The sequence below is a fragment of the Tupaia chinensis genome, unplaced genomic scaffold (genome assembly GCF_000334495.1).
Source record: "Tupaia chinensis unplaced genomic scaffold, TupChi_1.0 Scaffold149448_1, whole genome shotgun sequence".
Classification (NCBI taxonomy): domain Eukaryota; kingdom Metazoa; phylum Chordata; class Mammalia; order Scandentia; family Tupaiidae; genus Tupaia; species Tupaia belangeri.
The window spans coordinates 302,872-314,518 of record NW_006209292.1 but is presented as its reverse complement, the minus strand read 5'-3'; the positions used below and the strand labels follow the sequence as shown (position 1 = coordinate 314,518).

Here is an 11,647-nt window from a genome sequence, read left to right as displayed (position 1 = left end):
TAATTTCCAAATATTTGGGTATTTTCTAGATATTTGCTTGTTAACTTTTAACTTAATTCTTTGGGGTCAGAGAATATAATTTGTATGATTTTAACACTGTCATTGTATTGAAACTGGTTTTTTTTTTCTTTTTGGAGAAGTTTTTGCTATAGGACACATGCCCTGCCAGAAAGAAAGAGAGAGACAGAAACAGAAAGTGAGAAATCAGCCCCCAGGGGGAATGGCCACGCCACAATCCCTTCTCTGCCATTCTCGCCTCAGGATCTTGGGCATGCATGCAAATGCACCCAACATGAGTTTAAGCCACCTGGTCTGGGACTTGAACTGTGGTCGACTACATGGGAGTCCAGTGACATAGCCATTATGGCTACTGCTGATCTCATTGAAACTGGTGCTATAGGCCAATATATGTTGAATCTTCATGAGTGTTCCATAGCAGTGGAAGGTAATAGGTGTTCCATGGTTGCTTGGATGTGGTGTTCTATAAACATAAAAGGGGACCAGTATACTGGTAGTGGTGTAAGTCTGCAGTATCTTCATTTATTTTCTTTTTACTCCTTCTATTCATTTCTGGGAGAGTAGTGTTGAACTCACTTACTTTTATTTATGTATTTGTTCATTTCTTATCTCAGTTCTGTCAGTTTTTACTTCCTTGTAAAGCTTTGTAAGTAGATGTATACCTACGTAGGCTTGTTAGCTTTTCTTGATTAAGTTGATGATTATGAAATATCCCTCGTTTTCCTAGTAATATTCCTTATACTGAAGTCTATTTTGTCTAATATTAATATAGCCACTCAAGCTTTTTATTACTATATCTGTATAAAATATATGTTTTTATCCTACTTTTAACCTTTTATCATCAGAGCTACATAGTATATATATATATTTGCTATAGGGTGCTTGTGCTCACTAGAGAGAGAGGGAAAGTGAGAAAGACTCCCAAGGGGGATGACCACACCCCAATCATTTCTCCTCCGTTATCTTCTCAGGAGTTTTGGCATGAACGCACACTTACCCAGCATGTTTTTCAAGTGGTCAGGTTCAGGACTCCGAGGGATCCAGCCATCCCAACCACCATGCCACAGGCTGGCCCAGTATATGTTTTTATCCTATTTTTTTTCTTTTCTTTCTTTTTTTTTTTTCTTTCTTTTTATTTTTTAGGTTTTTGCCATAGGGCATGTGCACTCACCAGAGAGAGGAAAAGTGAGAAATTACTCCCCAGGGGGAATGGCCACATCACAATCTGTTCTCCTCCATTCTCCTCTTGGGATTTTGAGCATGCATGCACACCTGCCTGATGTGATTTTTCAAGCTCCTGGGTCCAGGACTCGAACCACGGTTAGCCATGAGTACCTTAACCACCATGCCACCTACTAGCCCTGAGTTTTCATCCTCTTTTAACCTATCTGTGTCTTTATAATTAAGCTTCCTGTAGACATATGTAGTTTGTTCTTTTTTTTTTAATCTAGTTTCAACAATCCCACAGTTTATATCTGTATGTTTAGTCTATTGACAGTTAATAAAATGATTAATTGATTTAAGTCTACCATCTTGCTGTATGTTTCTGTTTATCTTATTTAATCATTGTTACCTTAGTCGTCTTTTTCTGATTTCTTGGATTAAGTGGATATTTAATTACTATTTGACTTTTGTTTCTTCTTTTGATCTATAATCTATATCTCTGTCTTTTATTTGTTGTTCTAGGCAGTTTGTAGTATACATATTTAATTCATGTTAATAAATGGCATGTGGCATGAATTTATATTATGCCACTTCATGAATAATGTAAGAACCTCCTAAGTCGATTTTTTAAAAAAAATTTCCATCCTCTTGTCCTTTGGTGCTATTATTGTCATAGACTTTACTTCAGCATATATTTAAAACGCTACAAGTAGTTTGCTTTTATATTTACTTCCTTTTAAGGAAATTAAGAAAGAAAAACACTCTTTGATATTTATCTCCATGTTAACTATTGCCAGTTCTTTTTATTCCCAGTGCATGTGCTATGTAGCCCTAATAATAACATAGTTGGGCACGCACTCACATGCATTGACACGTTTTTCAAGCTGCTGGGCTGGGAATTGAACCACCTAGTTGGCCATATATGATCCATCTGATTTAATCGCCATGCCACCAGCTGACCCTAGATCATTATTGTACAACATAAGTTCTTTGCCTTCCCCTTTTGGGAATCCTGTATGTTTTAGATTGTCTGATATTATCTCACAGGCTCTGCTCTGCCCTTTTTTCCATCTTTACTCTGCACTCTGGACAGAGCTCAAATGTCCTTCAAATATACTTGAGCTGTGGCTATTTAGTTTTCAGGTCACAGTATGTGTTCTTTCCCTGGTGGTGGTTCTTTGACGGTCTCTGTAGAACTGTAACCTTGCATAGCGTAACTGTTCATCTCAGGATTTAAGAGAATCCATATGTAGATTTCTGGAGTTCATGCAGCCTCCTACCCCCTAGTTCCCTTCTTTCTGGTACTTCCTCACTCTCTTACGCTTATGAAAGAAATAAACTGCAAAAAATTTCATTTTATTTAGGAATTTTGCATCTGGATAATCAGAATTGACTTACAAAATTTTCCTTTCTTAATGTTCTTTTGAGTGACTTCTCTTTGTATCTGTTTTCTGGCATAGTTTGCAAGAGATATAAGGTACCTGTCCTTTAATAAATGCTTGAAAGCATTCATTTGTAAAACAATTGAGCTATTTTGTTCCCGTTTGACTAGGTTATTTTTCTGTGGATACGTTTTAAGCTACCTAATTAATTTCTTTAAATTTATAGAGTTTATTCAGTCCTAGAGGGCTCCATCCTCACAGCAGCACAGGTTTGCATTTTGTGTTCAGTGTGTTTCCAGTGTTTGATGCCTACTTTGAGAGCATTTGATGGATGTTTGCTATATTGTAACTCTTTCTTAAGACATCCGCATTTGAATATCATTGCCCCCTACTTAGAAGCTTCGGCTTTGCTGTAAAGTGTGAGTCTATAATTATATAGTTCAAGGCAGAGGATGCCTGTGATTTCAGGTCTGTTGTTCGTATGTGTAAGATTTCTGTTATGTCAATAATAAATTAAGGTTTTTATCTCCTATGGCATGTACATGCCAAGTACGAAGCTTTAAACCTGCATCTATCTTTGCTTCCCTAGGTGCTCTTGAAGTTAGTGAAAGTTAGATGAGTTTAAGGGTGTGTAATTAAACCTACAAACATTTGACTTCTGGATTAAGTTGTGTAACCACACAGAATGTTTTTGCGAGTTTTACAAATATATTCATTTCTAATGTTATTGTCAAAAATGCTCATTGCAGAATCACCCAATAAAGCAAGTCTTCAACATTTACATAACAAATGAGAAAGTTATTAGTACTTAATGAAATCTTATCTTTAAAAGAAGTAGGCATTCCTTGAGGGCAAGGTGTTGTGTGGTTGCGAATTTTGATTAGTCTTATTATTTTACTATGATTCACCATAGAGTGATTTAGTAATATGTTGCTCTACTTTGATTTCAGAATTCCTCATTTTATCACTGAATAATGGATGAGGATAAGCAAGAAGGAGAGAAAAGGTATGAATTCCTAACTGACTGATATTTCTATCAAAGTCCTCTCCTTTGTCCTCTGTTCTCATTTCACATTTAGCAAAATTCCACTACTTTAGGGAATCCTGATTGACTCAGAAAAATGGGGTCTCTCCAATTTTTTTTCAAGAACCTCTAGCCCTGAGACTTAACAGTTCACATATGTGCCTGACAGCCTTCCCCATCAAACTGGGTCCTCCATGCCTTGCACACTGCCAGAGCTGACACTGTATAAATGGCTAAATAACTGACAGATAATATAGTCCCAGATATGTTTAGTAACCTGTTTTTGAGATTTGGCTTACCTAAAGCTTGAATTAATTTACATTTCAGAAGACAACTTACTTTTGTCAGATCAAACTTCTAAAAGAAATTCAAGTTCACTGATCAAAGATTTTGTCGAAAAATTTAAGTATGATCTGTGGTTTTTTTTAAAGGTTAAAATAAACCAATTATCATTTTTACTGCTCTGCCTTCTCTCTGAGGAACAAAATTGGCTTTGAGAGAACCTCTTAAGTAATTATAGATTACTTAGAATTTTCTTTAATCAGAAGTACTCTTGTCAAAGTAGGTAAGAATATATGGTGGAATAAAGACCCACCATTAAATTCAAAATACTTTGGACTTTATTATGTAATTCTTATGCCACTGTACCAGGTACTTCGCTGAGCTTTGTTCTGGAAGACATGAAGACAGATTAAGGTCCCCAGCCTCAAGGGCCTCACAGAATAAAGGAGATAACATTGGCTTTCATTTCTGTGTTTTAATAATGAAAGTTGTTGTTCTGTGGGTAACCAAGGGACTGCATTTTTGCTCAGATATTGACTCTAACATCTCCCTTTTCTTTCTTTTTATTTCTTCACTTCTGTTGTTCCACTATCTGAATTCCCAGCCCTACCTTTCGCATGAGTAACCTTGATTTCTTGTGGGTTTTTTTTTCCAACTTTAGGAATGTACCCCATAAGTTAAAATGGATACCAAAGGAGCAGCGCAGTTCCTTATTTGCAAGACTACGCACAATGCTGCAAACTCACGGTTATCCCGCAAAAGGAGACAATTGTAGAGTATGGAAGTGTGCTAGTGGCACCTCACAGAACTCAGGTTTGATTTGTGTGACCTGACTGATTCTTACAGCTTTTCGATTGGCTATATTGAAAATTACTTATGGATGGGACAACTGGATCCCTCGCTTTACCTCATACAAATTTCGGGGGGTATTACTGATTAGAGGGTCTCTTAAAGTACCTTCTAATACACAGATATTTTATTTCTCTCCATTCACAAGTTTGTTTATGGTTGATATTTAAAATGTCATTGAGGTTCATACAAAAGTACAACAAGGAAATGAAATTTAATAGAAACATACATGAGAAATAATAATACAGACTCCTGTATCTTAAGCATTTAAAGGTATATGGTAAATGTTGCTAAGGGAAACATGACCCCAAGACTGACTGTAACATAGTGCCTATAAATACTTAGACAGGTTTAACTCAAAACAGCTAAGTGGGCCCTGTCCATAAGCATATAATTGTGCTGTAATAATCTCTCACAAAAGTGAGAGATTAAAAAAGTGTTTTCTAGACTCCATAATACTTTGAGCCATTGATCTAATTCTGTGACCCTCTTCACAGTAAAACTGACTGGAATAATTCTATAGGCTATCTCCACTTCCTCACATTGTGTTCTTTCTTCTATTCACCCCACTGAGGCTGTAAATCTTACCACTCAACTACAACTGCTTTTAGCAAGGATACCAGTAGTGTCCACATTGGTGAATTCTTTAGTCCTTTAAATGTCTCTGGTTAAGGCATGGTAACACTGCAATCCCTTCATTTTCATTTCTCCATCCTGTCAGAATTATGGACACACATGCACACTTACCTTGCATGTTTTGCAAACCACTGGGGCTGGAGTTTGACACTTCTTTATTGAAACACTTTTCCCTCAGCTTTCAGGATAACATACTCACCAGGTGGCTCTCCTAGTTCATTGATCTTGCTCCATCTTTTGTTAATCTCTTCCCCCTCTTTCAACTTCTAGACACTGGCTTCCACCAGAACTCAGTCCTTGAACTCTTTCTTTCTCTTTTTCTTTCTTTCTTTCTTTCTTTCTTTCTTTCTTTCTTTCTTTCTTTCTTTCTTTCTTTCTTTCTTTCTTTCTTTCTTTCTTTCTTTCTTTCTTTCTCTTTCCTTTTTTTTTTTTTAGAGAATTTTGCTATAGGGTATATAAGGTATATGTGCTCAACAGAAAGATAGAGACAGAAAGTAAGAAATCACCCCCTGGGGAGATGGCCATGCTGAAATCCCTTCTCTTCCATTCTCCTCTTGGGATCTTGGGCATGCACACACACACATATAGCATGAATTTTAGTCTCCGGGCCCAGGTCTTTCACTGTAGTCGACTACATAGGAGTCCGGTGACATAACCATTATACCATCTGCTGGTCCCTTGAACTTTTTCATATACAAAAATACACACACACACACACGCACACATTTTCCAGGCAATTTTACGCAGTCCCTTGATTTGAAGTGCTGTCTGGATGTCAGTGACCTCACTTTGTTGTTGTTATAGGGAGTATGCACTTGTTAGAGGGAGATAGAAAGACATAGAAGGAGAAAGAGAGAGGTGAGAAATCACCTGTCCAGGGAGTGGTCACACCACAATCCCTTCTCCATTCTCTTGGGATTTTAGGCATATACACACACAAACACCTGGCATGATTTTCAAGCCGCCGGGTCAGGAACTCAAATCACTGTCACCTATGTGGGAGTCCAGCACCTTAACCAACATGCCACCTGGTGGCCCCAGACCTTCACTTTTTAAATCTTATTTTTAGCTCTGACCCTGTATCCAAGCTCCATATTTGAGTATCACACCCATCATTAAATTAGCAAGAGTGTCTCCTACGTGACTTCTTCATTTCAATGTCTAATAGGAAGTAAATATGGTCATAAGGAACCCTAGAGTGCCCCTCCACCCCATTGCTTCTCAAGCACTCCCCACCGCAGGTCTCCCCATATCGGTAACTGGTAACCACTAGTCATTCTGCCAGCTACTCAAGCCAAAAATATAGAAGTCATTTTTGTTCCACTTTCCTCACCACCTCATCTAATCCATTAGTAAGTCTTTTTGGCATCTGTCTCTAAAATATATTGGGTTGTCAGAAAAGTGATGACACATTTTTGAATAGAAAAATATGTCATGACTTTCCCAACAACCCAGTATCTCAAATAGATTCATTTCTCACCTTTTGCATAGCTTTGATGTGCATCCTAATCTAGGGCACCACATCTCTTAACTATTTTTCTTTTTTTTTTTTGAGAAGTTTTTGCTATAGGGTACATGCGCTCACCAGAAAGACAGAGAGACAGAGAGACAGAAAGTGAGAAATCACCCCCTAGCGGGGGAGGGGATGGTCACGCTGCAATCCCTTCTCCATTCTCCTTTCAGGATTTTGGGCATGCACACACATGCACCCTGCATATTTTAAGCTATTGGGTCTGGGATTTGAACCGTGGTCAACTACATGGGAGTCCAATGGTGTAACCATTACACCATCTGCTGGTTCCTCTCTTACCAATTTTGAACTAACTCCCCAATCTGCAGTTTCACATTCTGTGGTTGCAATTGACCAGAGTCAAGAGGGAGACCAAATTCATAACATTTTTATTATATTGTTATAATTGTTCTTTTTTATTGTTAGCTATTGTTGTTAATCTCTTACCATGCCTAATTTATACACTAAACGTTATCATAGGTATGTATGCATAGGAAAAAATGGCCTATTTAGGATTTGGTACTATTCTGCAATTTTAAGCATCCACTAGGGTTTTTGGAATGTATCCCCCCGGATAAGGGGAGATTGCTGTATATAATATATCACAGTTGACTATAGTCACCATGATATACAAGTCCCTTGAAGTTATTCATCCTATTTAATTGAAGGTTTTTATCTTCTGACCAACATTTTCCCACTCCTCCCCATCTCTTACTTTTTTTTTTCATGTAAATTTTTTATTCCTTTTGGAACAAAGCAAGCATGTGCATTCCTAGCTCCTTTTTTAAATTTTTATTTTTATTTACATTTTTTAATACGTTCAATCACATTATTTAGCTTACAAAGTGATCATTTCAATATATGAATATTTCTCCCTGTTCAAGGTGATCAAAATATAACACTACCTCCCTGTCTCAACAATGCTGTCTTCGTATCCCTTACTTTTAAAGGAGCTTCCTACATAGACTCTGCTTCCATCCTTGCTCCTCACTTTATTCTGTTTTCCACAAACAGACATAGCAATATTTTAAAAAACTACCATGTCACTCTCCTGCTTAAAACCACTTCATGTTTCACTCAGAATAAAATACCAACTCCTTATCATATACCCTACATGATCTGGCCCTTCCTATCGCTCAGACTTCATTTCCTACATGCTACCACTTGGTCACCCCACAGCAGCCACTCTAGCCTCTTTCGTTTTCTTTAAATAGGCAAAAAATCCTTGCCTGCTTCACTCTGCACTCACTGCTTCCTTTGCCTGAAATACTTTGCTCCCATGTCTTCATATGGTCATCATTCAGTTTTTATCTTAGATGTTACCTTCTCAGTAAGGCTTTTTTGATCACTCAGTCTCAGTTGCTCTTGTAGATAGGTGAAATGATCTGTTCTGTCGTCTAAGTGTTGATTATCTGTCTACCCCACCTGTGTATCTGTAAGATAGAAAAGAACAGTCACCTTATTTGCTGTGATCATATTGTATTCTGTGCTTCTAAAACAGAGTTTCATACAGCAGGAACTCCATAAATACTTATTAAATAAGGGAATAGTAAGGGCTCAATTTAACAACAATTACTGAGTCCTTACTAGGCTTAAGTTCTATGGTAGACACTGGGAATATAAAGAATTGGGTGTCGTGTACACCCTAGAAGTGAAACAAGAATCAGTTCATAGGTAATAGAAAGGTAAAAAAGTCCTTTATAATTTACTGATAACATGTATTATTGAGTTGTTGGGAAAGTCATGACTCATTTTGGCACAGAAAAATAGAAAAATACATCATGAGTTTCCTGATGACTTAATAGTTTCTCTTTCTTGGCAATATATGGATTCTCTTATGTATTATTTTTATTTCATTGGATGAATTTATAGGAGATGGAAGTTGCCAGGTGGAACTGAAAGGCAGTGGGAAAATGATTTAGAAATTGACTATGGAAAATGTCTCAGGTTATTTGAGGAGTTGAGCATGGAACTGAGTTTCCAAGCCAGAACAGTAGTCAGGAACACCAATCTTGAGACTGTTGTGCAATGGACGTGGTTTAATTTTTGTTATTCCTACTTCCCACCTAGCTACACACCCTTTTTCATTCCCTCTTTGGCGAGGGTTCTAAATCTCTTCTGCTCAGGAATGACTTCCTTTTTGTTCAAATCTACTAATAGGAGAGGATCTAAGACTCATGTTCACTAAGAAATCAATAGCTGCTATCAGAATTATCCTTGTCAGGGGTTTTGTACTTTTATTTATTTTTTACCCCTCCATAGACAGTGAGAAGGAAAGTGAGAAATCACCCCCTGGATGGAGACCGTGCTACAGTCCCTTCTCCTCCATTCTCCTGAGACATTGGGCATGTACACACATACATCTGATATGGCTTTCAAGCTGCCAGGTCTGGAACTTGAGCTGTGTTTGGCCATGTTGGAATCCAGGACACCAACCACCACGCCTTCTATTTGTCCCAGTTTTTATATTTTTAATAGGTATCAAAGTTGTATGCCACAGGTCTCTCATTTTTCTGTGAGGGAAAGGAATTAACATTACAGACAGGAAACTTTAAACTCATTTGAAATTAGAGGACTGTTAGTAAAGTCCCTTTGCTGATGAAGTTAGTGGAGTAGGTGGGGTTGAAGGAGGCAAAGAAGAACAAATGTTGATCAAAGTCTTGAATGAACACAGGAGCAGAATCACTGCTCATTGGGAAAACCATAAAACCTTAAAGAATGGGACAAGGTAGGTGAGAAATAGAACAGTGAAGATATATAAGATAAAGCTTAACAATATTGCAGTTAATGGCCTTTTCTCAAAGCTTAATTAGATGACACTGAAGAATGATTTCCCCATTTTAATCAGGTTTGGGGGGGAATTTGGGGGTTCTGGATCTGCCTAGAGGCCTTGACTTTGTCTGGCATATTACAGATACTGGATTTTGTAGACCCCAAGAAAAGGAAAGAACTAGAAGTTGAAAATGATAAACGAGTAGAAATCAAGTTGGATGATCTTCAAGGTCTTTTTCAATTCTAAACACTTCTATGTTTATGATCATTTATAAGCAATTAATCTACATCAGATCTTCATTAGTGCTCTGCATTTTCTCATTAGACTCTTTTCTATGAAAGCAATAACTTTGAAAAATCTAATACCCATAGCCAATTATTTTTAAAATTTACTTATTAATTTCTTCCATGAGAGAGAGAGATACACACAAACACTCTCAGAAAGAGAGAAAAAGAGAGAGAGAGAGAGAGAAAGAAGAGAGACAGCCACCCCCAAGAGGGTCCTCATACTGAGCTACACCTCGATACTCAGCCAGCCAGGATCATGGGTGCTTGCATGTTGGGTGTATACAGGGAAGACACCTTAGGACATGAACCTGGGACCTTCTCATATGGCTTCAGTATCGTGGTACTGCTGTGCTAACATGGCTCTGTAGCCAATCATTTTAACGTGACACTTTTATGTCCTTTCTTCCTTTCTCTAAATAGGTAAATTCATTGTACAGAGAGGCTCTCAAGGGAGACCCGAATGCGTTCCATCATTTTGTACCAATGAAAACTTCAACCAAAAGACACTACAGGTAGGAGGTTTTCTGTTTGTTTGTTTGTTTGTTTGTTTTTAAATTTCATACATAGAATACATGTGGTAGAAGATAAAGAATAATGTTTTTTTAACATGTAACTAGGAAATTATATGCATCAGAATCACTCAGGGAGCTTGATAAAAATGTAGATGTCTTGGCCTCAAGTTAAGCTCTACGAATCAGAATCTCAAACTTGGTAGGGCCAGAGTCCACATTTCTCACACTCTTCTTATGTCAACTGAGTTTTGAGAACCACTGATCTTGAGTCACAAAAAATGTGAACAAGTCTTTGCTTAGGTTAGTGGCAAGTTAAGTGATTATCTGATAGGATAATTTAACATAGATTGTTAAACTCTAATGAAAAAACCTTCAAATCTTCTGTTACTTTTTTTTCTGCAAAGACGTTAGATGTTGTGGTCCTTAGATCCAAAGGAGATATTAATTGTTAGTTTCACTAAATTCAAAGGCTACAAGCTGCATCCTGAAGGACTGAAGTATTTTGTGTTTGACAGATAGGGACATGAATTTTGCCTTTGTCACTTGCTCACTGTGTGTCTTGAGTAAGTTAGCATCTCTGAGCCTCGTCTTTTCCTCTTTAAAATGGGGAAAAATTCTCTTTTACTGAGTTGTGAGAATGAAGCAAGCATGTGAAAAATTTCTAGTGCAGCGTTTGGCATATAGTGGCCATGTTGGAATCCAGGACACCAACCACCACGCCACCTATTTGTCCCAGTTTTTATATTTTTAATAGGTATCAAAGTTGTATGCCACAGGTCTCTCATTTTTCTGTGAGGGAAAGGAATTAACATTACAGACAGGAAACTTTAAACTCATTTGAAATTAGAGGACTGTTAGTAAAGTCCCTTTGCTGATGAAGTTAGTGGAGTAGGTGGGGTTGAAGGAGGCAAAGAAGAACAAATGTTGATCAAAGTCTTGAATGAACACAGGAGCAGAATCACTGCTCATTGGGAAAACCATAAAACCTTAAAGAATGGGACAAGGTAGGTGAGAAATAGAACAGTGAAGATATATAAGATAAAGCTTAACAATATTGCAGTTAATGGCCTTTTCTCAAAGCTTAATTAGATGACACTGAAGAATGAATTCCCTATTTTAATCAGGTTTGGGGGGGAATTTGGGGGTTCTGGATCTGCCTAGAGGCCTTGACTTTGTCTGGCATATTACAGATACTGGATTTTGTAGACCC

The 11,647-nt window shown here is 37.5% G+C and overlaps 1 non-coding gene across 1 annotated transcript; it reads left to right on the top strand.

Moving 5' to 3' along the window:
- The first annotated feature begins 498 nt into the window (after nt 1-498).
- LOC102503276 (PAS domain containing repressor 1) lies at nt 499-4,673 on the top strand. The gene is made up of 3 exons (XR_003548362.1): nt 499-519; nt 3,515-3,570; nt 4,532-4,673. It is a non-coding gene; the product is annotated as a PAS domain containing repressor 1 (transcript).
- The last annotated feature ends 6,974 nt before the right edge of the window (nt 4,674-11,647 follow it).